Source organism: Eumetopias jubatus, unplaced genomic scaffold (genome assembly GCF_037043125.1).
Source record: "Eumetopias jubatus isolate StellerSeaLion01/CBP00866 unplaced genomic scaffold, mEumJub1_p1.0 scaffold_17, whole genome shotgun sequence".
NCBI classification, from domain to species: Eukaryota; Metazoa; Chordata; class Mammalia; order Carnivora; family Otariidae; genus Eumetopias; species Eumetopias jubatus.
This window is the reverse complement of record NW_028274823.1, coordinates 7,257,589-7,283,358: the sequence shown is the minus strand read 5'-3', so window position 1 is coordinate 7,283,358 and position 25,770 is coordinate 7,257,589. Positions and strand designations below refer to the sequence as shown.

Here is a 25,770-nt window from a genome sequence, read left to right as displayed (position 1 = left end):
GGGGGGGGGGGGTGATCTGCCCCCTTTTGAGGAAGCAACAATATAAACTACTCCAGTGAATTACTTCTGCTTCAAATCATATGCACTTCATCCTTTAAAGAGTGTCACTTATAATAAAATGCCAATTTTGGTTAAAAAATCTGCACACCAAATTAATCTGGAGTGCAACCTAACAGTCATGTAAAATAACTAATTTACATGAGTTCTGGAAAATCTCTTCGCTGACTTTTCATTCTACCTTCAAACAATTGGGAAAAGTGTTTGGTCTCCTGTCCATTCATGTAGTGAGCAATACTTGGTCACAATAAAACCACAGACAGTTACCCTCCTAAGATACAGCAGCAAAATAGTAGTTCAACACTTTCCCTACTTGATGCGATGTAAAAAGAAAGCCAAGTATATTCTGTAAATGAGGGAGAGACACTGAAGCAGCAGGAATGGTGTCATGGTCACCAGGCTATCAGAGGTGTGGAGGGGCCATTTTGATTCTTCCGCAGTAAGATACTCTTTATGACTACATGCTGGCTACATGGTTTGTGCTGTAAATTAAACTTGTGTTCACTATGTCTTTTCCTAACCTGGAAATAAGGCTAGACGATTAATTCCATGATAGCAGGGACAATATCTCATGTGCCTTGCTCACCACTGTATCCATAACACCTAGCACAATGCCTGACCTATTGCCAGCACCCAACAGATGTTTGTTGAATGAATAAATAAACGAGGACAGAAATGCTAACTTCCAAGCAAATAGATTAGGCTGTCAGTTCCTTATTCTTTTATTTCTGTGCCACAGCCAACACTGTGGTTGGCAGCTGCTGCATAGTAGGTGGTCAGCAAACGTCTGTGGAACTCATCTGAATGGAAGGTCTCTGCCTGTGTCTCCTGGGCAGCAAAGCCTATCTGACCGAGGCCCAGGCAGGTGGGCTGCCTGAATCTGGTGGCCCTGATCATCCATTCAGCTGTGTCCAAGTATACCATGAGGACCCAAATTAAGACATCTTGTGTGTAAAGATTTAAATACATGCTCTGCAAAAGGACACTGTCACCCTCTTTGATGGGTGAGGAGGCAGATTTGGTCCCTGAGCCTCTGGATCCTGTTACCAGAGAATGTCTAAGGTGCCACAAAGCCACCCATATGCAGGATGTGACATTATTGGCCATGCTGCAGCCTCAGAAAAGGCTTGGGAATGTTCTGTGCAAATTAAATCATCACAGGCATCAAGGAGTTTATCCTCATCTTAAATGGCATTATCTTTCATATTGAAACTTTAACAACTCGTCTAAAATGAAAAATCAAAAGTGTGCCAAAAAGCAGAGCTGCTGGAGGAATAATGATGTGGCTCTTGGGGAAGGCGCCGAGACTCTCTCTCTAAGAACAGAGGGCCCAGCGAGTAGCGCGCTGGAATACAAGGGGGGGCTGGTAGAATGACAGTGCCCAGAAGCTACTGTGAATGGTAATGACAGGCAATAAAATACCCCTTTAAAAATCCAGCAAAAGATAAAGACAGTAGATTGTAGCAATGCTTCAATAACCAACTGTTAGTAGATTAGCATAGGCACGCGAGAAAACACAACTAAAAATTATTCAATCATACCAAATGCTTGCAGGGAAACTAGGCCAAGAAAGCAATCAAAATCAAATAGAAGCAAGGTGTGTTTATATAATTCAGTAGTTCAAAAACATTGAGAAATGCATTGCAAAGATATTTCAAGGGTTTCTAGCTCCAGTTTAAGAAAAAAAATTAATGAAACCTTCATTAATGTGAAGAACGAAGAACACAGTTCTCTCTTCCTTCCCCACCCCCCTCCACCAGGGTTACTAGGAGACGCCATATTCCATGTGAGAACTCCAGGACGCAGTCATAAAATACAACACACATTTATGTAATTTGCATTAAGTTTGGTTCTACAACATATGTGGCAGACCTCTTGAATTAACTGCATTCAATGTTTTCAGCTAGAGAAAGAAGATTCATGACTCATAGATGCCATAAATGAAATATGGCATACAGGTAGTAATTACTCAAATTGCATTCTTGAGTCTTTGAAGATAAATTAGCCAACAATGAGAAATTGATAGCTAATGCTGCAATTAGCCACAGGTACAACAGAGTGACCTATATGACTTCCCATTTTAAAAAAATCTAAAATTTACACAGGTTAATAGCATAAAAGATTCTTCATTATTACTCGTGGCAGAAATGCAGTTCTATAAATGCACTAGCATGGTCTCCTGATGATAACTGCTTGACGAATACAGAGGTAGAATTGCTCGTGTTAATTCTTTGAATAAGAAAGGCTCAGATTAACTAGCACTCACCGAGCATTACTGTGTCCTAGGCACTCAGAAAAATGAGATCTCATTCAATCTTCCCATTGGTCCCGTGTGGCTAGATATACTCCCATTTCACAAACAAGGGAATGGGGGCAGGGGTGATGCGGATGTGGCTTTTCCAAGGCCATTGCCCTTCCTGCCCCTTGCCTCAGTGGGCTAGGGGTTGGGTGTGAGAGATGCCTCTCAAAGCATTCTTGCTGAGTCAGAAGGTAGGGTTAGTCTATGGGGTACATGTATTTGCCTGTAAATATCCCTTCTGCTGGGAAACCAGCTCTCCCTCAATCACTAATAATCTTGTTGGGTCTATGGGGTTTGAGTGGAGCTGACCTCTGAATCCTAGTCCAGGAAGTAGCATATGAACCAGCTGGCCGCTCACAGCACAAGGAGAGGATGGGTCAACTGGAGAACCTACTCCCTGGGTTCTCAAGCCCATAGGACCCCATGGGCCGGCGCTGCAGTGGCCTCATTGCTCCATGTAGGACAAATCTGCTGAGGACCAGCCAACACAGAGAAATAGGAGATGGAGAGACATAACATCATCAACATCATTTAATTGTGCCCTAAAGCCAACTCTACCTCTTAAAATGTTTGTCACTGTTGTTGTTGACTTCTCTTTTCCATTTCATTAGTTTGCCCCTAATGTCCCTTCTCTGTTCCAGGATCTCATCTGGGATGCCACATTACATTAGTCTTCAGGTCTCCTTAGACCTCTCTGGGCTGTGACACTTTCCCAGACCCCCCTTGTTTTTACTGGCCTCGGGAGTGTTGAGGAGTACTGGTCAGGAATTTTGTAATATGTCCCTCGGTGTTGGTCTGTCTGAGCCTTTTCTTGTGGTTGGACTGGGGTAATGGGCTTTGGGAGGAAGACCACAGAGGTAGGTGAAGCACCATTCTCATGGCATGATATCAAGGGTGCATGATTTATCACTGACAAGGTTGTGAATGTCCTTCATCAGAGACCACCAAGAACACACCTGGAGTTAAACGAGTTGTGCCCATCACCCCCTGTGGTGAGGGAGAACACACACCATGAGGGTGTTAGAAACAACCTATGATAGGCTTTGGGCTTTGGTTGGGCGATTTGGAGGCGGGTCTAAGGAATCGGGGGTTTCCTTTCGATTGCTGTCAGAAATCGGGGCAGTTTTATGATTGGTATCTCAATAAATCTTATCTATAGGAAGAGGAGACTAGCACAAGTCCCCCCTACCCACCCCTTCCAGTAATCACATTCTTGTGACCAACTGATACCAAAGAGGAGACCACAGATGTATACCGTACAAAATAAAACATAATCACATGATCTGGTTAGATTAACTAGAATTACTGAATGGATACACCTCTCGGTGACAAAACACCCAGTCAGGAAGGTGTGTGATGGCCAGTGCTGCTTCCCTCTAAGGGCACATTCCTGGTGGAGCTGGGCTCGTCCTCCCGTAGGTCTGCCCAGCACTGTTGAAATCTTGCACAAAGAAGCTCTAGCTGTCCGAGCATAGCTGCAAACCGTGCTGATCCAGCAGCAGCCCGGACACCTCACATCCATAAAAATCAGACTTCGGATTTTGAACCAGCTATTTCTTTTTATGGTCTTTCTTCTCCTCTTCCTAAGATGGACACAGTAAATCTCTAGCCGGAGGCGTGTTGACCCTTATCTATATTTATCTAGCTACACATGGACAGATGCAGTTCTCTAAATCTTATGGTGGGCAGGCGAGGCCAGCACAGGGGAAAGCTATCCTGGGAAAGACGGGCAGTCACTCCTGGGGGCTGAGGGGGGAGTGTTCGCTATTCTGTGGGGGGCATAGCGACCTCGGTTCTGTCTGCACTTAGACAACAGTATAAAGTGGCCTTGCTTTGTCTCATCTTATCATGGTCTCAGGAGAGCTTTGGGTTTGATTTTCTGTGACGTGGCGTCTTGTCAGAGACTAACGCGGTCTAGCTGTGGGAGCCAGACCAGCCTCTGAATGTCAAGGGCATTTTCCTTCTCAGTGCTCACCCTGGCCACCCCTGTTGCCAAGTCCCTCCACCGTGTGGTTACTTTCCAGCTCCTTCCATACTGTCCTCCTGGAAGGAAGTCACAAGGTGTGGCTGACATTCTCAGGGTGGTGGTTATGCTCCACCAACCTGAGCAGTCGTCCTTGAATGTTTCCATCTTTCTTTTTTTCACTGAGGCTGGTCTGCGTCAGGTTTTGAGGAACCCCGAACAGTTCCGACAAGTATTCTCAGGCCTCAGGGTCCTTCTTGCTCTTAGGACGGCTGCGCTGAGTTCAGGTCCTCTTGTTATTGAAACCATTACAATGAAGTCACCAGGGAGATCTCTCTGAAGACTGATTAAGGAAGATGATATGTCTAGACCGATGAACCAGGCTCATTTTTCCAGGTATCCCGTTGGGAGGGGGGAGTCTCATGTATCAAATAAGAAATGTACTTCTGGGAGCCTGGACTCTCCACCATGGTCCAGATAAGAACTTACTCTGAAAATTCAACCTGAACAGAAAACCAAGTGCTATGCGATGTGTCTGTCTAGAAACAATAAAGATCCACACTGTGGGGAGCAGAGTTCCGAACAAATGAATGAAGCCTCATTCTGGCCCTGGGCCGGGATGATCTGAAGAAAACAGGTTGCTCTTTAAAAAAAAAAAAAAACAAAAAAAAAAACCAGGAGCTTTTGTTCTGCGCTAGAAAAGATAGAGTTCTTTCCCTTCAGCAGCCGGCTTCTATTCACTGCCAGCTTTTTTCTCCTGTGCAGGAAAATCAATAAAGACAATAAATAAATGGCAATCCCATTGAGGGCTGCTTACTAAGTGATTAAATGTTTCAAACCCCAAATACTTGCATGCTTCAGGGATACAAATCTGAATGAACATATGTAAATGGAATTAATGCTCAAATAATTTTCTAGTTACTTAGCACAAATGTGCAATTATTAATACTGCCATAATTTATGTTTGAATATTTATCCCCGTTTTCCTAAGCATAAAATCTTTAATCTACTTTTCTGACATAATTTGAAAGTAGATATGGGAATCTTTTTAATCATCTTATGTTTTTTGTAGAGAAAGGAAGGAGACAGAAAAAAAAAAGCCTCAGGTAAGGTGGGATAATTTCTGATGTCTCCACTCCCCCTACCAGAAAGGGAAGCAAATGGTCCTCCCAAATCTGTGATGAATTTGGTACAGGGCTATCAGTTTCAATTTCACTCTTGGCTGCAAGGACCCTGACCATGCAAAGAAGGGTTTTTACCTCAACTTGAGAATTACAGTCCTTTAGATGCCACCCTTAAGAGTTTTTAAAACTTTGATGCAGGACAGAAAATCTTCCCTGCCCAACTTATTCACCTACCTTGCTCTCCCTGCCATCCACACTGGGAGGGGGATAAAACCAGATGCTGAGAAAGATAAAGACGACAGAGAAAGAGCCTCTTGTATCTGCATCCTTTTGATGAGAAGGAAGACTGGGGTCTGAATTCCAGTTCAGCCACTCCCACCCTGCGTGATCTTGGAGAAAGAAGTTCTCTTTGAACCTCTGTGTCACCATCTGTTAAAGAAGGAGGGAGGGAGAGAGGAAAGAGGGTAAAGATGGAAGGGCCACAGAAGAGAAGGGAGGAGGGTCATCTCTAAAACTTCCTTCCAAACTTGAGTCTATGGCTCTGAAATTCCAGATTCATGAATCCTTGTCTGCTATGCCTTCTACTTCTCTTATGTCCTGCCAGCCTCTCTCTCCCACCTCCTGGCGGCATGACGACCATGGTCCTACTATCTAGGAAGGTCCACCGAGCTGGGATCAGTAGGCAGAGTTTTCACTGTCTACAAACTTCCCAAGTCCCAGGCACCTAGGGATTGGAGGACTGACTTGGGTTTGAATGTCAATGACATAAATGTATTTCTAGTTTAATGAAAATGAAAGCATATGGTATCAGGGAATATTGTTGACACTGATTTTAATAAGAGAAAATGGAGGACTAAGTAAGAAAAATAAAACTATAAAAAGGTGGTTTGGTTATAAAAACTGAATAACGCAGTCATTTGTGTGAACCCCTAATTTGTATCTCATTACTACACAGAATCTTGTTATTCCTGAAATATATTAAATTAAACTGTACACATTTTAAAAATATGTAATTATTATTTGTTTTGAATTAAACATTTCAATCACTTTGTTCAAAATACAAACATTTCCAAGTGCGTATAATGAAAAGTCTTCCTCGGGCATCCAGTTCCCCACCTCAGGGGCAAACGATGTTCCTAATTTCTTATGTATCCTTGTTTATAAAAGTAAATACAGAGGGGTGCCTGGGTGTCACAGTCATTTAAGTGTCCGACTCTTGGTTTCAGCTCAGGTAGTGGTCTTGGGGTAGCGGGATTGAGCCCCGCATCGGGCTTTGCACCCAAATCGGAGTCTGTTTAAGACTCTCCATCCCCCCTACTCTTGCTCATGCTCTCTCTCACTTAAATAAATAAGTAAATAAATAAATAGATAGATAAAATATACAGATTATTCTTCCTCCCTTTTTACACAAATGATGACCCACTATAAGTTGTGTAGATTTCACATTAAGAAAAGATAATCAGGTCACATAAGCTCAGCCCTCATAACTGTCTGTTCGCTAATGTAAAAAAAAAAAGTGGGCATGTTTTGATTGTCATTGACTGTATTTGTTTATGTATATAATAAATACATGCACAGAGCTTGCAACATGCCAAGCATTGTTCTAAACTCTGTTAAGTATTAACTCATTTGATGCTCATCTATCCTGGTACCTTTTAAAGGAATCCTAAAAGAAGACTCAGTTTATTTAAACAGTAGTTCTCAAGGGAGTTGTACCACCCCCTAGGGGGAATTTTTGAAATTTGCAGTGGTAGTTTTTGGTTGTCACAGTGACTGCTGGGCACCACTGGCAGCTATTTGGTTAATACCCTGCAATGAATGGGACAGTCCTCCACAACAAAGCATCATCCTGCCTGCAGTATGACTTTGAAATCTCCCACTGCACATTATCATTCAATCGTAGAACCTAATTCTGTTCACCATAAAAGCACAAAATACCTTTTGCATGGTTTCCATGTATGCTGAATTTTCCAGAAATGCAACGATGTAAATTGAGGGAAGACTGCATTTTGTGTCTTTGGACATTTTATCATGAGTTCTTCACTATTTCAGAAAATCATATTGTTGACAGCAATTCCTCCTGTGGGATTTGAGTCTTCAATGCAACACACCTGTATCAGAGCAGACCATGCCCTTGCGAATTCATCAGTCTACATGACCAAGAGACTCGAACTCGCTTAACTATTTCTAACTATGATTTTGAATCAAGAGACTTAGAGATGGATGTGAGGATGCGCTTCAAACACCTGTAAAACTCTTTCAACTCAATAGACCACGATCAATACTAAAAATGAGAATCACCCGAGAACTCCGGAATCTGCGTGGCTGTTACCTTGCTTGTCTATCCTGGTTTGTTCCTGTCACCTCTAGGCAAGTGGGAGCCTGGGACTTGGTACAAGCAGGACTTCTGAAGTGTGTGTGTGTGTGTGTGTGTGTGTGTGTGTGTGTGTGTGTGTGTGTGTGTGTGGTGGGGGAGGGACTACTTGAGTTTGTACCTTAGGAAAGAGCCAGCCCAGGAAAAAAGCAGGGCCTAAACGTCCAAAACAGGTAGGGTGACAGAGAGGGAACAGAGACTGTGGAATCCGGAAGCAGAAGTGACAGATTCTCAGAGAGGGTGAAGGCAGTGGGACCTTTGTGATAACCTGAAGGGGAGCCAGGGAATAAGAGGGAGCTACAAGGACCCTGTGGTGGTTTCCCTCCTAGAACTAGGCTGGGCTATCAACCAGCCACAAGGAATGTACACAAGGAATGCAGCCACTCTAACTAGCTAATGCCAAGGAAAAAGACTTAAAGACTTTACAATCTGGTTTTGTAGATGTGATGGTTACTTTGTTATCTTCCTCCACATGATGATGCTGCTGCTTGAATTGGAGGAAGCAACGGAGATAAAGGGAACAAACATTTAGCATAAACAGACTTAGACAACATGTTTATTGATTCTTTAGGGATTTAAATATAGGACAGGCCATTTAGCCAGCACTGGGTGTACGTTTTTGATAAATGTAACCTAAAAACACTTAGTGTAAGACTGAAGATGCGGTCAGCTTCCCTGTTTCATGTCAGGTGGGTAGGATTGGAAGAGGAGAGAACCTGTGAATGGAGAAGGATCATGAGCACAAGCATTTTAAGGAGCAATGTTGCAGTAGCTTATTCTGCAGCTAGTGTTTTGCTTAGTCAATGTAAAAAAACACATCATGAAGTTTAACTTTTGGTAAACTGTGCACACCACTGGGGTCAACAGTCAGTGTTTGCTTTCAAGATAACTGAATATGTTTTCAACTAAACAGGTTACACAGTCCCCCATCCAACCTTCCATCTTCCCTTATTTCTTAGTTTCTCCATTTCTGTCTATTATAACATCACCTTGCCTACATCCGATTTGGTGCCAAGTTCCGAAACACCTTCCTTTGAGTCTCTTCTATTTGTTCCCTCTTTGATGTCCTCACTGCTGTGTTTCTAATGTAGAGCCTGGTTGCTCTTTTTCCTTTTTCGTCTACCATCTGAACACTGTTGACATTTTTTGGGGGGAGGGTGGGCAAAGGGAGAGAATTTTTTTTCTTTAAGATATTATGTATTTATTTGTCAGAGAGAGAGAGAAACTGAGCAAGCAGTGGGAGTGGCAAGTACAGGAAGAAGCAGGCTCCCCGCTGAGCAAGGAGCCCCACGTGGGACTTGATCTCGGGACCCTGAGATCATGACCTGAGCCAAAGGCAGCCACTTAACCGACTGAGCCCCCCAGGTGTCCCAGGAGAAAGAGAATCTTAAGCAGGCTCCACAGAGGCTTGATCGCATGACCATGAGACCACAACCTGAGCCAAAATCGAGGCGGAGCTTAAGCGAATGGACTGCCCAGACGCCCCAGAACATTGTTGACATATTAATATTCCCCAAACAGTGTTCATCAGTCGTTCTTCCAATCAAGTATTTCCCCTCATCAGGATGAGACTTTTTGCTTTTCAACGTCTAAAATCTCTTCCTACATGTGTTCTCACATTCACTTCAACCCTTTACTGCCCCATCAATCCATTACTAAGTCCTACTGATGCTGCCACTGAGATCTTTTTTGAATCTACTTTCCTCCATTCCCTGTTATCACTCTAGAATAACCCTCACCTGTGTCTGTGTCCCAACTGCTCCCATCATTCCTCACGTCCCTCTCCAGTCCATCCTCAATGGTCAGTAAGAGTGAATTTTTAAAAATGTACATTAGATCATGTCCCCTTCCTTAAAACCATTCACTGGTTTTCTGTTGGACTTAAAAACTCCTTAACATGAGCTATAGGGCCCAGCACCATCTGTCTCCTGTTTACCTCTCAAGCCCCAAATTGTGCTACTCCATCCCTCACTCACCATTTTCCAGTTATATAAGCAACCATCACTCCATCTGTATGTTTCATTCATGTCCCAAGCTTTCTTTCACCTGTGTCTTTACCAGGCTATTTCTCCTAAGCCCCTACCTTTCACCCAGAGAACACTTTCTTATCCTACAGGTCTCAGCTTACATGATAGCATTGTTAGAAATATAAACATTCTCAAGGATATTAACTAAAACAGGATCTTCATGAAACTCAAGATCAACAGTGAGATGATAAAACACAAGAATAATATGAAAAGAGAACTGGGAAAATAAGAAATTGAGGGCAAAATAAATCAGAATGCAGAATGAATCGATCCATTACAAACAAGGAGGAGAGAATTTGGCTTTGTAGAAAACTGAGTCAGAGACATGGAGAAGAGATTTGAGAAAGTCAAGCAGAATACAGAAAGAAACAAGACTAAAAAGATAAGAGGCATGATGAAGATATGAAGGGCAGACAGCAGAGATCCATACTCAAATAACCGATGTCCTAAAACAGAGAACATATCAAAGGAGCAGAAAGATATATTCAAAAGATAATAGAAAAAAACTTTCTTGACGTGAAAAAACTGCATCTGCCTGTATTAGGCTCCCAGAGAAACAGCCAATATGATCTATAGGGATATATATGTGAGAGTTATGTTATTATAGGAACTGGCCCACGTGGTTACAAAGGCTGAGAAGTCCTGCTGTCTGCAAGCTGGAGACCCAAGAAAGCTGGTGGTAGAGTTCAGTCTGTGTCCAAAGGCCTGAGAATCAGGGCGCCAAGGGCGTTAAGTCCCAGTCTAAGTCTGAAGACCACCAAACCAAGAGCATTGAGGTCCAAAGGCAGGAGAAAGTGGATGTCCCAGATCAAGCAAAGAGCAAATCTGCCCATCTTCCACATTTTTGTTCTCTTGAGCTCCTCAACAGATTGAGTGCCGCCCACTGGCATTGGTAAGGGCAATCTTCTTTACCCAGTCAACTGATTTAAATGCTAATCTCATCCAGAAAAACCTCATATACACACCTAGACATAATGTTTTACCAGTTATCTGGGCATCCTTAGCCCAGATAAGCTGACACGTAAAATTAACCATCACACTTCCCATCAAACAGACTCACCAAAGGATGAGTCAGTTAAGCAGCTGTCTTTGGCTCAGGTCATGATCCCAGCTCCTAGGATGGAGTCCGGCATCAGGCTCCTGGCTCAGCAGGGAGTCTGTTTCTCCCTCTGCCTCCCATTTCCCCTGCTTGTGCTCTCTCTCTGACAAATAAATAAATAAAATCTTAAAAAAAAAAAAAAACAGGTTCACCAAATTCATCACATGAAAAATGATCAAAACAGGAAGGTATATCTTGGCAAATTTACTGAACTTTAGAAATAAAGACCACTGCCCGCAGCTAAGTAGATAGGACAAGTCTCTCTGAATGGGAAAAATTAAAAGACATTTGCAAGTGTGCAAGGACTAAAGGGACATATTGCTCTTACATGTGAATCAGAAAAGTCTTAATGAAGCAATCTAAGGAGCTCAGAGAGGATAGAAAATAAGAAAGCCATTGTTCTACAGGATTAGAGATGAACACTGAATCCACATAAATAAAGGTAAAGAACTACGGTGGTTGTTATTCAAAATAGAATGTAAATCTATATGCAGACACTTTTCAATTTTTAGTGAGAAAATTAGAAAATTTAACAAAACTTGCGATTACAAAGAGAACATAAATGTTTTGTGCAAAAATAATAACATAACGACAAGAGATAAGGATACTGAGATATATATATGTGTGTGTGTGTATATATATATGTATGTATCTCAATTAAATACACCAGAATATTCCAATTAAAATTAGGAAGAAAAAGAGTGAAGGAAGAAAAAGAAATGAAAGAGTCCTAATTTCCTCATAATGTTTAATTTGGTAAATTGATAAATGGAGAAAGATTTAAGAATACTGTTTAAAGTTGTAAAGGTAGACATTAGTTGGAAATTAAAACAGTCTATGTATCTTCCATTTGCCTCCCAGGACAATAAACAATCAAAACCAAGCCAAAATATATAGTGAAAGAAAGAACACAAAATCAAGAAACAAGAAACCCAAAAATTACTACATAGAATTACAAAGTTGAAATGAAATAGAGCTATTACAAAAACCAGTGCAAATGGGATCAAAAACTAAAGTCATCTATTTACTCTTAGGGACAAAATGTGAAAGTAAAAGAACGGCCCACGACACATCAGGCACCCACAAATAAAAAGAAAGCAGGGTTTGCAATATGAGTATTAGACACAGTTGAATTCAGGTGGGAAAGCATTATAATGCTGAGGTATAAACTTCATAATGAAAATGCATGTTTCATTCATCTTTATACATCAAACAATATAGCATCAAAACAGATAAAAAGTAAAAGTTGCAGGAAATGAAAGGATAAAGTATTTGAAACACAATAGTAAGCGGAGACTTTAAAACACTTCTCTTAGTCACTAATGACTTCCATAGACTAACAACAATAGACAAAAAAAAAACACTAGATCTGATTCATATAATTAATAGCAATTTCTTTTCAAGTGCCCATATATTTTGCAAAAACTGGACAACAAATAAAGTCTCAGTCAATTCTAAGAAAATATAAATGGTGCAGGTTTTCTCACCACAATTCAATAAAACTAAATTTAATAGCGAAGAAGAAATTAAATAGCGAAGAAGAAAAAGTAAAAATAAAAAATCCCCACTAGTAGTAAAAGCACAAACATCTAAACTACTCAAGTCAAGAAAGAAATTGAAACCATAAGCCTCTGTAGCTACAAAATAACACACATTAAGTCCTAAAATATCAGTTTTAAATTCTTTCTCTAACAATCATTAAAGAATGAAACAAATGAATTCGACATCCAAATCAAGTATTTAGATAAAGAACACTAAAATAAACACAAACAAAAAAGTAATTAATAAAGATAAATGCAGATATAAATTAATTAGCATACAAAACTGGCAGAATTGATCCATAAAATCAAGAGCTGGTTAAGGCGAAAGCAATAAAGACCCAGAGTAACATAAACTACTTGCTAGACTAATCAAGAAAAAAGTAAGAAAGCACAAAAACACAAAATTAGAAACAATAGAAAAATAACCATAGATACAAAGGGAGTTAAAAGAATTCAAAACAGCATTTTGCACGATTCTAGCTAATACATTTGAAAACCTGGCTGAAAAGTCAGTTATTACATTTCCGTGTCCCAGCTTCCCAGCCTCCTCTGCTGAAGGGGTATCCATTGGGGGGCTTTGGGAAAAGTGCATTTCAGCTAAAGAACATAGGTGCACCAGCTCTTCCCGGACTCCCAAAGCTGCTGAGGTCTCCTTGGAGCCTTGAGGGAAAAGCTGAGACTCACAGACAAGGCAGGGTTGAACCGCAGAATGAACTAACACCCTCTCCCTCCAGCCTTCCTGTTACTGGAGGAAAAAGAACGTTTTATATAAATCTTTATTACTAAAGTTTTCTGTTATTTGCAACAAAATGTATTTCTGACAGGAGCATATACTTTGTTACTATGACAAAGAAAGTACCTTACATTTATTTTAAAAACAGGAACAAAGCAAGGATGCCATTATTACTTACTCTCATTATGCTGGAAATGTTAGCCAATACAAATAGACAAAAGAACCAAATAAGAAACATAAACAGTAAAAAGAAGAAGGCAGGTTGTCATGATTTTAAATGCTATGACTGATAGAGTAACCAAATGAATGAACTAAAAACCATTATTAAAAATATAACTTAATGAGGTGGCTGGCTACAAAATTAATATACATATATACATAATAAAATATAAAAAATATACATAATAAATACATAAATAAATATTTATACATATATAAATAAAATCATGAATTAAGAGAATATAATGGAAGAAAAGATCCTATTTATAATAGCAAAAAATTGATAAAATGACTAGGAAAATGTTTGGAAAAACGGGACTTAAAACTCTAAAAACCTACTTGTTCTTCAAAGGTAACGACTAACATTATAATGTTAGTTTTTTTCTCTATGAATTATAAACTCAATACAATCTTAACAAAAGAAAGCTGATGAGGCAATATTAAAGTAAACCAAATGAAAATCATGAAGAAAAATACCAAATGGAACAAAGAGGGATACTTGATCATGATAAAGAAGCAATCTACTAAGACGATAAAATAGTTATAAATTTTAATTTATTGAATTGTGTAGTGCAAAAATTGTTAGAAAAATCAGAATATTAATAAAAATAATAGTGAGACAATTTAGCACAACTGTCTCAGAAATGGGCAGACGAAGACATTATGAACAATCTTAATTTAGTAGGTACATGCAGAAATGTATGCCTGACAAATGGAAAATAGTCATTCTATTCAAAACAGCTTAGCATTTCAAAATGTTTACACACATATATGTAATATATAAACACATATATTCCATAAAGAAATCTCAGTTCCTAAAAGTAGAAATCATAAATGCCAGTTCCTTTGATTATAATTCAATTAAACTAGAAAATTAACAATTCTAAAACCTTGCACATTTACAAATTCTCTTCTAGATATATGTGTCAAAAAGAAAATAAAAATTATAGAATATTTAGAAACTGATAAAAATTGAGGCACAACTCAGTTATTGAGATGTAATCAAAATAATATTTAAAAAATGTATTGCCTTACTTGTGTTTATTGGAAAACAATGAAGACTAAAAATTAAAAAATTAAGCATTCAATTCAAGAAGTTTAGTGAAGGAATAATAGCCTAAAAGGAAAGGCTGATTTATTCATATCTCATCTCCTGAATAAAATCAGAAATTACTGCGATAGAGAGCAAAATGGTAAACCTCATCAGCATAATCAATAGTTGGTTTCTTTTAAAATAACTGATAAAATAGACAAATCTCTGGTAATTCTAACCATGAAAAAAATGGAGAAAACATACATAAAAATATTAGAAAATCATATGAGGCATCATCAAAGTCATGGGAAAAATTTAATAAGAGAAGATTTGTATACTCTCTTCTACGAAGATGTTTTAATAAATCTTATAAATTACATTAAGAGTAGGGTAACCCTTGCCAGGCAGAGGAGGACACTGCGGTGGCTGTCATTGCCCACATGTGGCAGAACTTAGCTTTGCTTGGAAGCTCAGTCTGCATTCCATTTTCACCTCAATGAAGTCATTTCCACTGGTAAAAAAACAAGCATTTGAATTTCCCACTTAAATTTAGACCCTATAGGTATGCATAAAACATTTCAAAACTGATCACATTAATATGAAACTCTGAGGGTGTAGGGCCCTGTGTTCTGGACCAGCTCCTAAGTCTAAGGAAGCCAATGGCCTCCCTCCTCCACCCCACTGTAGGGACTGCAAGAAGCATGCCAGGAGCAGGAAAAAGGACCCCACCTTCATTTGTTTCCTGGAAGAGCCCACTGAATAGTTGGAAAGTTCCTACTATGAAAATAACATGGTCGACATAGCCAAGGGCAGATATCAAATTATAAGAACACTGGAAGAGAAACAACACTCTAGTAGCAACAAACATGCAAAGTGCCCAGATTTTGGTTTCTAATTCCATTCTCCAGTGAAAGGAACCAGAGCTCCTTGGAAAAATGGTTGATTCCAGGACTGGGGTAGAAAATATAAAAGATGAGTCAGGAGCATCTGGTAGGGCCAAAAAGTAAGATACTGCTAAAAAGATACATATATATTTTTTTAAAGCCCCCAAGAATGAGGATGTGTCAAAGAGACACAGGAGCCAACCGAAAGAAGTCCCAAAGACTGAAGACAGAGCAATTTGAGCCATAAAATTTAAAAAAGCAGTATTGGATTGGGGCGACTGGCTGGCTCAGTTGGTAGAGTGTGCGATTCTTGATCTTGGGGTCATGAGTTCAAGCCCCATGTTGGGTGTAGAGATTACTTAAAAAACATTTTAAAAAATGTAGTATTGGATTATAACCCAAAGTATAAGATAAATACTTATCATATCAGTCCATATCATATAAGTAGATAATTGAATAGATTCATAAGTGGAGAATAGACAAATCTCCTTGTAGAAATATTCCAAATAATTTATGTAGAAACTCTGCCTTCAAGGAGGGGAAGCATAACTCCCACTCCTTTGGTATTGGCTAAGTACGGTGACTTCCTTCCAAAATGCACAGCATGGAAAGGAGGGGGTAGCTTTACACTGGAGATACCCCAAAGCACTACCTCAGCCATGTGATCAAGGGCAACATCCACAATCAGACATCATGTGGATAGTGTGTACTCCTAACCTGTGTGATGAACGTGGCACTTCATCTCTATGATCTTCCTGCCAATAACCCATAACTCCAGTCCTATCGTGAAAAGACATCAGACAAATTCCGGGAGAGGGGCATCCTACAAAACGCCTGACCAATACTCCTCAAAACTGTGGAGGTCATCAAAAACAAAGTCTGGGAAACCGCCACAGCCAAGAGGAGCCTAAGAGGACATAATGACTGAATGTCATGTGGTGTCCTGGATACAATCCTGGAACAGAAAAAGGACATTAGGTAAAAACCAAAGGAATCTAAATAAACTATGATCTTTACTAATCATGTATCAGTGTTGGCTCATTAATTATCACAGAAGTACCATACTAATTAAGATGTTAATAATAGGGGAAACCTGATGCCAGGTATATGGGAACTCTCAATTTCTCTGAAAATCTAAAACTGGAGCAAAACACAAAGTCTATTAAAAAGAAAAAATGGGTAATTGGTGGAGCTAGGGTATGGACAAAGCAGCCTGACTCTACAGCCCATACTGTTAATAAGTAAGTAATTTTCTAGAGAAATTAAAATTATCACAATTTTCTTAATAAAGAGAATACAAAACTAAATACAATAAGCCTAGATAAATTCAACAGGTTGTAAAATTGCATATCTTCACCTCCTCATTCCCCCCGAACCCCAAAAGGCAGCAGGCCCATGGTTTCATAAACAAGTTTTTCTGAAGGAACCAACTCCTGTGACATTTTTTGCTGTTACAGAGAATTAAAAACAAACAAAAAACCGAAAAACTGAAAATTTCTCAACTCATTCTATAGAATCAGTATAATTCTGACACCAAACAGGATGCGTGTGCACACACACACACACCAATAAACCAGTGCTATTTGTGAATACACATTTAAATTTGATGTAATAACAAATTTTATGCTGGGGAAAGTCAGGGCAAGCAGAGTGAGTCATCAGAGGCCAGGGAGTCATGCTGTCTACCTACTAATACAGACCTAATTCAATATTTAACAGCTTTCCTGATATGTTCTGGTTGACTGTGAGCCCCAGTACAAGCCCATTTATGCTATATATCTGAGCATTCCTGTGTTTTCAAGTCAGTAAATATGCAGATCAGGATCTGGAAGGACACAGACCACACTGCTTACAAGGGTGAGAGAAGTAAAGCCAGAGCTATGGTTGGTTTTAAAAAAGGTGAGATTTTACTCAATTATCCCCTATTATTTAAAAAAAATTTTTGGTTAAAATAAGACATGTATTCAATCCAACTTAATCAAAATCCCAATTAAAAAAATTTGATGTGATAATGTATGATAGATTAAATGAGTGTAAAACTTATCTGTGAAAATAAGCATGTGCAAATGGAAAAGCACGAGGTTGGGGAGTACAAAACTTGCCCTAAACTGATAGTAAAATATGTTACAAATCTCAGTGTTTTAATAAGTGTCCTACTGACTCAGGAATAGATGGAAATGTCAACAGACTATAGTGTCCAGAAATGATCTCAAGTATATGTAAATTTAATGTATGGTAAAAGTGGCATTTTAAATCAATAGGGAAATGATGGAGGGGAACTGGGATGTCTAGCCATTTGGAAAAATATTCAATCTAATCTCTATCACACTGTTTACCCTGAAATAGAGTATAGGTGCATCAAAGATTTAAATGCAGAAATCTAAGAACAGGACATGAATGACCTGTACAATCTTGGCAAGGGAAAGCTTCTCTGATAGGATGAGGTAACTAGAAACCACACAAAAGCACACCATTACACTCCCTAAGAATACTTTTGCACAATAAGGCATACTGTAAGTAAAATCAGGGTAAGAGATAAGCTAGGGAAAATGTCTGCCACATGTATAGGATGAAAATTCATATCCCTTGTAGAAAAGTAAAAAAATGTGAAAAATCCCAAGATGCACAGGAAAAAGGAAGCAATAAAAAGGGAAAGGGAAAGTCCTTATTTAGTGCCACATAGCAATTCCTCCTCACACAAAATATGCACCCTTTTTAGCTGAGATGTTCCACTCCTAAGATTCAATTCTCTAAACTCACTCACAAAAACTGGAGCACTGTTTGCAATAAGGAAAAAAAATCTAGAAAAATCCATTGTACACTAAATACTCAAAACTAGAGTATTGAGTAAATAGATTGAGGCATATCCATATAATGGAATACTCTGCAACCATCAAAAATGAAAAGGTAAATCTATATGTACTGACATGGTAGTGTCCAAGATAATTAAGTGAAAAAAAAGTTGCACGGCAAAGTGGTCACATTTTTGTAAAATAATTGGAATATGTATAATTGCATAATTATAGAAAAGGATCTTGGAAGAATGTACACCAATCTGTTACAAGGATGATTTCTAAGAAGTGGGAAAAAAGTGAAGTGTAGGCATCTCTATTCTCTTTCTTACGTTCATATATAGTTTGGACGTTTTTAAGTTTGCATTATATAATCAATAAAAATAGAAATTAAAATTCAGAAATTTTAAAATTGTTAAAGTTCTTTTCTCACTTTTATATTCTGTATTTATTAGCAAAATGAAAAATTCTAGAACAAAAAAGGCAACCACCTTGATTGATAAGCCAGCTGAATGAATTAGGCGTCATAAGCAATCTCAAATTTTCAGCCAGAGTGCTAGTTCATTCATAAAGAACATTCAAAAACGGGAATAAGAGAAAAGCCCCACAGAAAACCATCACAATCTCTCCCACAAACTTCCCTAGTTCCTTCATTCTCCTAGCAGCTTGATGGTGGCATTAGCCAGGGACAATAAGTGGTGAATCAGTAGCTTTGGACAGGAAGTTGCCATTCCAATGGGAAACTCGGCGGGGATACTGAACAAATGGAAACTTTGTGAAGTGAAGAAAGCCCACCCGCTATGTGGAACACTGGTGGCAACTGCTGTGTAGTAAAGGAATACTGGATTTGAGAGTCCTGGAATTTGGGTTGGGTATTTCCATCAAGACTGATTTAGAAAATTAGTGAACTTTTTGAGCCTCATTTTCTTCCTCTGAAAATGGGATTAATGATACCTATCTCACAGGGTTGTGGTGAAAGATCAAAAATTTTTAAAAGATTTATTTATTTATTAGAGAGAGAGCATGAGAGCATGTGGGGAGGGGCAAAGCAGACTCCATGCTGAGTGGGGAGACCGACATGGGGCTCAGTGTGGGCTGGATCTCACCACCCCGAGATCACAACCCTGAGATCATGACCTGAGCCGAAACCAAGAGTCAGGGGCTTAACCGACTGTACCACCTAGGGGCCCCTGGCTCAGTCGGTAAAGCATGTGATTCTCGAACTTGGTGTCATGGATTCAAGCCTCAAGTTGGGTATAGAAGTTCCTTTAAAAATAAATAAATAAGATAAACACGTGTATAGAACACTCTGTAAATAGTAAGACAGTGTGAATGTGTAGTGAATGTTACTATACTACTTGTGGAATGTGTGAGCCAGTAGAAAGCGGTAGTGGGACCATAACTCTTAGTTCATGAATTCAAAGCACCACGATAGGGCTAGGGTTGCTGGATAAAATACAGGATGCCTAGTTAAATGGGAATTTCAGATAAACAATGAAAAATTTTTTAGTATAAGTAATGTCCCATGATAACTGAGCACAAGTTAACATTTAATTTTAACTATTTTCTATTGTTCTCTCATTTCGAATAAATTATGTGTATCTCCCCAACTATTATGAAAGCTCTGTGGGAATACAGATCATATCATATATTTATCTTGGGTAATAGGTATGATTACCTATTACACCAGGTATGCTCCAGGAAGCTCAAACACTGTCATGCTTACAACAGATACTAATAAATAATGATGAGAGAAAGGATTTGGTTTGGGTGTCATTAGTCCCTCTAATACCTTCAGGGCTTGACTAAACTTGCTAATATCTACAAGGTCCTCTCATCTGGCTACCCTGGGAACCTAGTACTCAAGAGCTCAGATACTTGCCCATTTCTAGAAGTTAAGGAAAGAAGGTTACAGAACCTAGATGACACTAATGGAGCTAAGGTCATTCCTATTTGCCTTCATACCATATAACTCAGGTGCTCGATTCACCCACACTTGGCTTAAAACCTTAAATTCCTCCTGTACTCTGCTTGAGTGTTGCTACATAGTTATGATTCACTAAGAGATAAACAAATCTATTTGATTTCTTAAAAAAGAAGAAAGACAATTTGCACTTTTAAACTGGAATCTAACTCAGGTTTTGCTGGGTTTTAGGCTTACCAGATTTTGAAAGAAGACAGCATTTCTAAAACACTGGTCTCTGTCATTCTTTCTTACTTGGCTCTTTCTTGCTAAATTTTTCAATGAGGTTTTGGATCTGCCACAAATATCCTTGAGTTAAAAGAACATATTAAATCAGTGCTCGGTTAGAAGAAGGGAAAAAAAACAAAGAATGTTAAGAGTCACTCTACCCATCGGCAAGATGATAATCTCGATGCACTATGCGTAATGCCTGGTGTATTTTTTTTTTTTTTTTTGAGGGACGATACAGAACTTTCTCAGAACTCTTCGATGAAATATACACTTGAATCACACAAAAAAAGAAAATGTGACAAGGAAATACTTTGCATACTGAGTTGTGACCATGGTTATGTAGGAGTGTACACCATTTCCAATTAAACAAAGAAATAGGCAGTAGAAAACACTTTTTTTTAAACCATGAAGTCTCTTTGAAAGAAAAGAATTTGCACTCTACCTTATTCATTAAAGTTAGAAACTGCCATCCCTTTAATGAGCAGCCTGAGGGTGGAGAAAGTGTCTTGAATAGCTATATTCCAAGGAGTACTTGGCATCATCACTGAAACATAATGTGGGACTGCAATTGTGTGGGGTTTTTTCCCCAGTGAATAGGAAGTGATCAAAGATAACACTGCCTGAGAAAGAATTAAAATAGTGTAACATTGCATCAAGTTATAGCCAATGCCAATCATTATATGGATGAATGAACAAGATCCTTTAAGTAATGGTATAGACGTGCTGTGGCATTCAAAATATAATGACCAACTTCAGTGGGGTTCAAATAAAAATGCAAAAGCATGTGCCCACTCATCTGGCCAGAACAGTGAAGTATAAGCACGTCTCCTTAAATAGATCTGTAAGCCACATCCTTCATTTACATCATCTATAAAACACTGGACTATAGGAAGTAAATTAATTCCAAAAGGCTGCCTTAGGAATTTTATCTTAGCAATGGGAAATGCTATCTACTAGGATTCTAGAAAAATTAGAGGCACGATAAAAAATATAAAGTAAAAAGGACTTATTTAATTACAATGTGATCACCTTTCCCTCTGTGAAAGGACAGGAAAGGAAAGCCACAATAAAAAATATAAAGTAAAAAGGACTTCTTTAATTACAATGTGATCACCTTTCCCTCTGTGAAAGGACAGGAAAGGAAAGGCACAATACAGGAATTGAAGTCATCATTGTGTAGATGGAGAGTTCCTGGCATATAATGCTAGACAGAGCTATTTACTGGAAAAAGTGTTGGTTTATTTACATGCTAAACAGCACCACCTTCTAGCTTCGGGCCAACTGACAAATAACAGCACAGCAAGGGAGAGAAAGAAAAGGCAATCTTCCTTATTCCAGAGAGAATTAGAACAAGACAGACAGGGGTTGTCACAAATCCAAACATCTTGACCCCATCATTATAAAATGGAGTGCCCAGCCTCTCCAAACATCTCCAAAGAGATAATCTTTGCTTTTTTGGTAACAAGAATCATAGCAAGGAAACTTGACTCTGCATCCAGAAGAAGGGATGAGGGAGAGGGGAAAAATAATCAATATTTGCCTTAGTCTAGGAAATCTCCATAGCACAACTCTTTCAAAAGATGGGAAAAATAAAATTTAGTCTTTGCCAAATGCGCCCTTGTGCACTGGATAAAAACAAAGGTGAAAAAATATCTGATTTGATGAACAAAGACCGGCTGATGAATGGAGTGAATCATTTTAATACAGTAAACAGGAGATCTGAGTAAAAAGATCAAAGGAAGCCAGAGAGGGTAATGCACCCACAACTGCAAATGCTCCCCAGGGAGTGACAAGAATAAAATTGGAAGATTTTGCTCAGAGAGATACTGCCACTGATTCTAATCTAGTTGTCTATGCTAATCAAGGCACAGCCTTTGAGCTTTCTCTAAAAGTTTTCACTTGATTTAGAAAATAATGCTTGCACTTGCAGTTGGTATATATAAATTCTGACAGATACACTAAGAGGGGAAATGAGGGTACTGAGCGGGGAAACAAATAAAATATATGCGATATTGTTCTAATCATGCCCACTCCTTGCTATGCAAGCTTTGGCAAATCATTTTATCCCTGGGCAACCATTTCTAGATTTTATGTGTTTACCCTACCCTAAATATTTGTATTTTACAATAAAACATGCTACCTTCCCCTCTCCCCACCCCCCCTTTAAACAAATAAGACTGGGTCGAGTGAAAATTCACGTAAGAAACGGTATTGACAGGATACCCGTATTTTTCTTTCCTCATTTGACATTTAGCTTACTCAGTGGGATGAAGTATATCAGGAAGTTATCTGTGCACCATCTACATATATTACTTTAAACTTTATTAACAGGGCTACAGTTGGTCAGAGTTGAAAAATAAATGTTTGCAGGATTCTGTCTGATTTTCAGTTTAGGTGGCCCAAGGAAGGAGGACACGCTCACAGCGAAGCAATGCTTGGGAAGCTGGTGATGAAAATGGTGGGAAGAGAGGGGGGTCATTAGCAGCCTAGAAACTGGCCACATTTCCTTCACAGAACCAAGTGCGAACGTGTGTTCACTGAGGCCTTCACAGGCGATGAGCACTCACCAAGGCCTGGGACTAGGCCTGGACGCATGGGCCACTGCCCAACCGTCACTACCCAGCAGCCAGAGGCCACCCACCATTGCCCGGCCGGCTTTGCCCTCTGGCCCCTACCCGGCAGCCACTGACTCTTCCCGTTACCTGGCACCATTATCAGGAGGTCGTTGCCCTCCGCCGTTATCTGGCAGCCATTGTGTGTGGGTCCTCAGCGACCCACTACGCAGCTGCGGCCACTGGTGCCCATGCCGCACCCCTGCTGCAGGAGCCGGCTGCCGATTTTCTCTCCCCCGCCCAGAACTTCTCCGTAGCTGGAGGGTCCGGCCAGGCGCCACGGGACTTCCGGCCAGGCGCCACGGGACTTCCGGCCAGGCGCCACGGGACTTCCGGCCCCCGCTGGTTGGCTCGTCAGCCCGGGACTTCCGGGACGGGCTCCTCGTGGTGCGCAGAGGCTGAAGCTGAGTAAAGCCTGGGCCCCTGGACTCTTGTCCGGGAGGCCTCCGGACATTCCGGAATCCTCCCGAAATCCTACAGAGATTCAACGACTGTTGTATTTACGACAGCGCCTCTCGCTCTGGGGTCGGAAGACTTTAAGACGCTGATTTGTGTAAGATACCTTGCCTGAGTGAGGGGTTAACCAGAAGTTTCTGCTTCGCCCAAATAGCTGTGCCCTTAGCCTGCCAAGCCCCGTCATCTGCGCTTGGCCCACCCCTGGCCCCAGCGGCGCTCCGTCTCCCCTTTCGGGAGATGCGACAGGAACCACGTCTCGGCTGTGCTCCGTGGTGGGGAGGACTCGGACTTGAGCGGCAGTGGGGCTCGCACTGTACCCCAGTCCGGGGCTTTACCACTGTGGTGTCAGAGGGGTCTGCCTGGGGGAGCTTGGAGTGGAGGAGGGCCCCGGAGCAGCAGGAGACGTCCCCCTGCAGCAGCTGCAGAGGACAGGGAGGAACGTGGGGGGTAGCACCGTGGCGGGTAGCGTTAGAGAAATCTGTTCTGGGACTGGCACTGTGGCTGTTTTCTCCCCGGCTGTGTGGCCTGGGAAGCGTGGAAGGCTGAAACTGCTGTGGCACCTCGGAACTTGGACCTCTGACAGGCGCTGGCAGAGAGACTGCGGGCTTTGGGAGTCATTTCCTAAACAGGCTCCTGATGTGCAAGGGTTTGTGGAGAGTGGGTGACTTAGGTTTCAACGTCCCGGGCCACTCCAAGGAACCACACATTTCCAACCCCTATGAATGAGGTCCCCAGACAGTCTGCAGGGGTAGAAAGACTTCCGTGAAGAAAGCAACAGATTTGCTGGGTTTGCTCCTACTAATGAAATTTCATACTTCGTGCCAGTCCTCAATACAAATCATAGCCTGGAACTATGTCCTAGAATGACATGAAAAGAGAAAAGGTTTGGGGCAAAATATGGCAGCTCCATTCTTGGAAACAAAATTTCATCTTGGAAGCTTAAAGTTCCAGGCTTTTATAAACATTAAAGTTATAAGCTTATCACAATATTTCCAGCACTAACTGGTAATGCAAGTAAAGTGATGACTTTACTATTTCATCCCTGAAAGAAAATACTTTGCACCATTTATACACCTTGGTTCGGTAAGGTCAGTTTTTTGTGTTTTGTTTTTTACATTTTTGGAAGGCATTTAACAACAACAAAAAAGATTATTTTAGAGTGAGGGAGAGCCTGCGAGGGGAAGGGGCAGAGACACAGGGATGGGGAGAGAATCTCAAGCCGACTCCCGGCTGAGCACGGAGCTGGATGGGGGGGGTGTCTCCATCTCCCCACCCTGAGATGCCTCTCCCTAGAAGGCGTTTTGGATAAAAAAAAAAAAAAAAAAAAAAGGAGAACCCCGTAAGCTCCAACCCTCAAGAAGGCTAGTCTACGGGCTGCAACTATAAAACAGCAGGCCTGACAATGTTATTTCAGGGTTGTGTACATCACATTCTTAACCCTATGTTCCCTAAAGGTGGTGATCTTCAAGTAGGAGTGACAAAAAGGGGGGGGCAATGTTGGAATTTTTAGGGTAAACTCCGGAGTGGTGTGGTGAAGAGAGACTCTAATACAGACTATTTTCATAATACAAATGAGAGAAGTTAAAGCTTGACAAAATCTTTTGCTGGTGGGAGGTATGCAAGGTTTAAAGAGGGGAAGTTAATTAAAATAAGCTAATTTAAATAAAAAAGATTGGGAAACTTTCTTAATATTAAGCTGGTCTAGAGAATTTATCTACTGGGGTCCCTGGGTGGCTCAGTCAGTTAAGCCACCAACTCTTGCAGCTCAGGTCATGATCTGGTTGCGGGATACAGCACACATACCCCACCCCCACCCCTTGGGCTGGGCCTGGGGTCTTGCCTATCTCCTTTCTCTGCCCCACCCCCTGCTGGTGCTAGCTCTCTCTCTAAAACAAATAAATAAATCTTTGAAAAAATTAAAAAAAGAATTTATCTACTAAGAAGGAACTTAGGTAGAGAAAATAGTCACATGAAAGCATAAAATACGGCATAAACTGATGGAAACTTCCTAGCCGAATGATTGCTGAATTAAAAGTTAATCATCATTGCATTAGGAGACTTCAACTTTAAGCAATGAATGATAGACTGTGGATTTCCAAAACTGAAGAACTAAGATCATGAAATTCACCTTTCATTTCTATTTTAGACCCAAATAAACTTAGATTTAAATTCAAAAGCAGACAAGTATTCAGATCCTTAATACTGTGATTTTATTCGGAATAATTATCTTTTATTTTCAATGCCTGTTGTGTCTTTACCTCATGTCACAATTTAATCCCTCTTTAAACTTAATTTAATGCCCAATTTAATCTCAATATGACAGCTAATAATTAAGATAACTCATGTTGTGTAGCATCCTGTTT

The 25,770-nt window shown here is 40.2% G+C and overlaps 1 long non-coding RNA gene across 1 annotated transcript; it reads right to left on the bottom strand.

The window, feature by feature from the left end:
- Positions 1 to 1,638: 1,638 nt before the first annotated feature.
- Positions 1,639 to 23,197, bottom strand: LOC114221821 (uncharacterized). Its single transcript, XR_003611815.2, has 3 exons — positions 23,042 to 23,197; positions 5,678 to 5,872; positions 1,639 to 5,076 (listed from the first exon to the last, which is right to left on the bottom strand). It is a non-coding gene; the product is annotated as an uncharacterized LOC114221821 (long non-coding RNA).
- Positions 23,198 to 25,770: the final 2,573 nt, after the last annotated feature.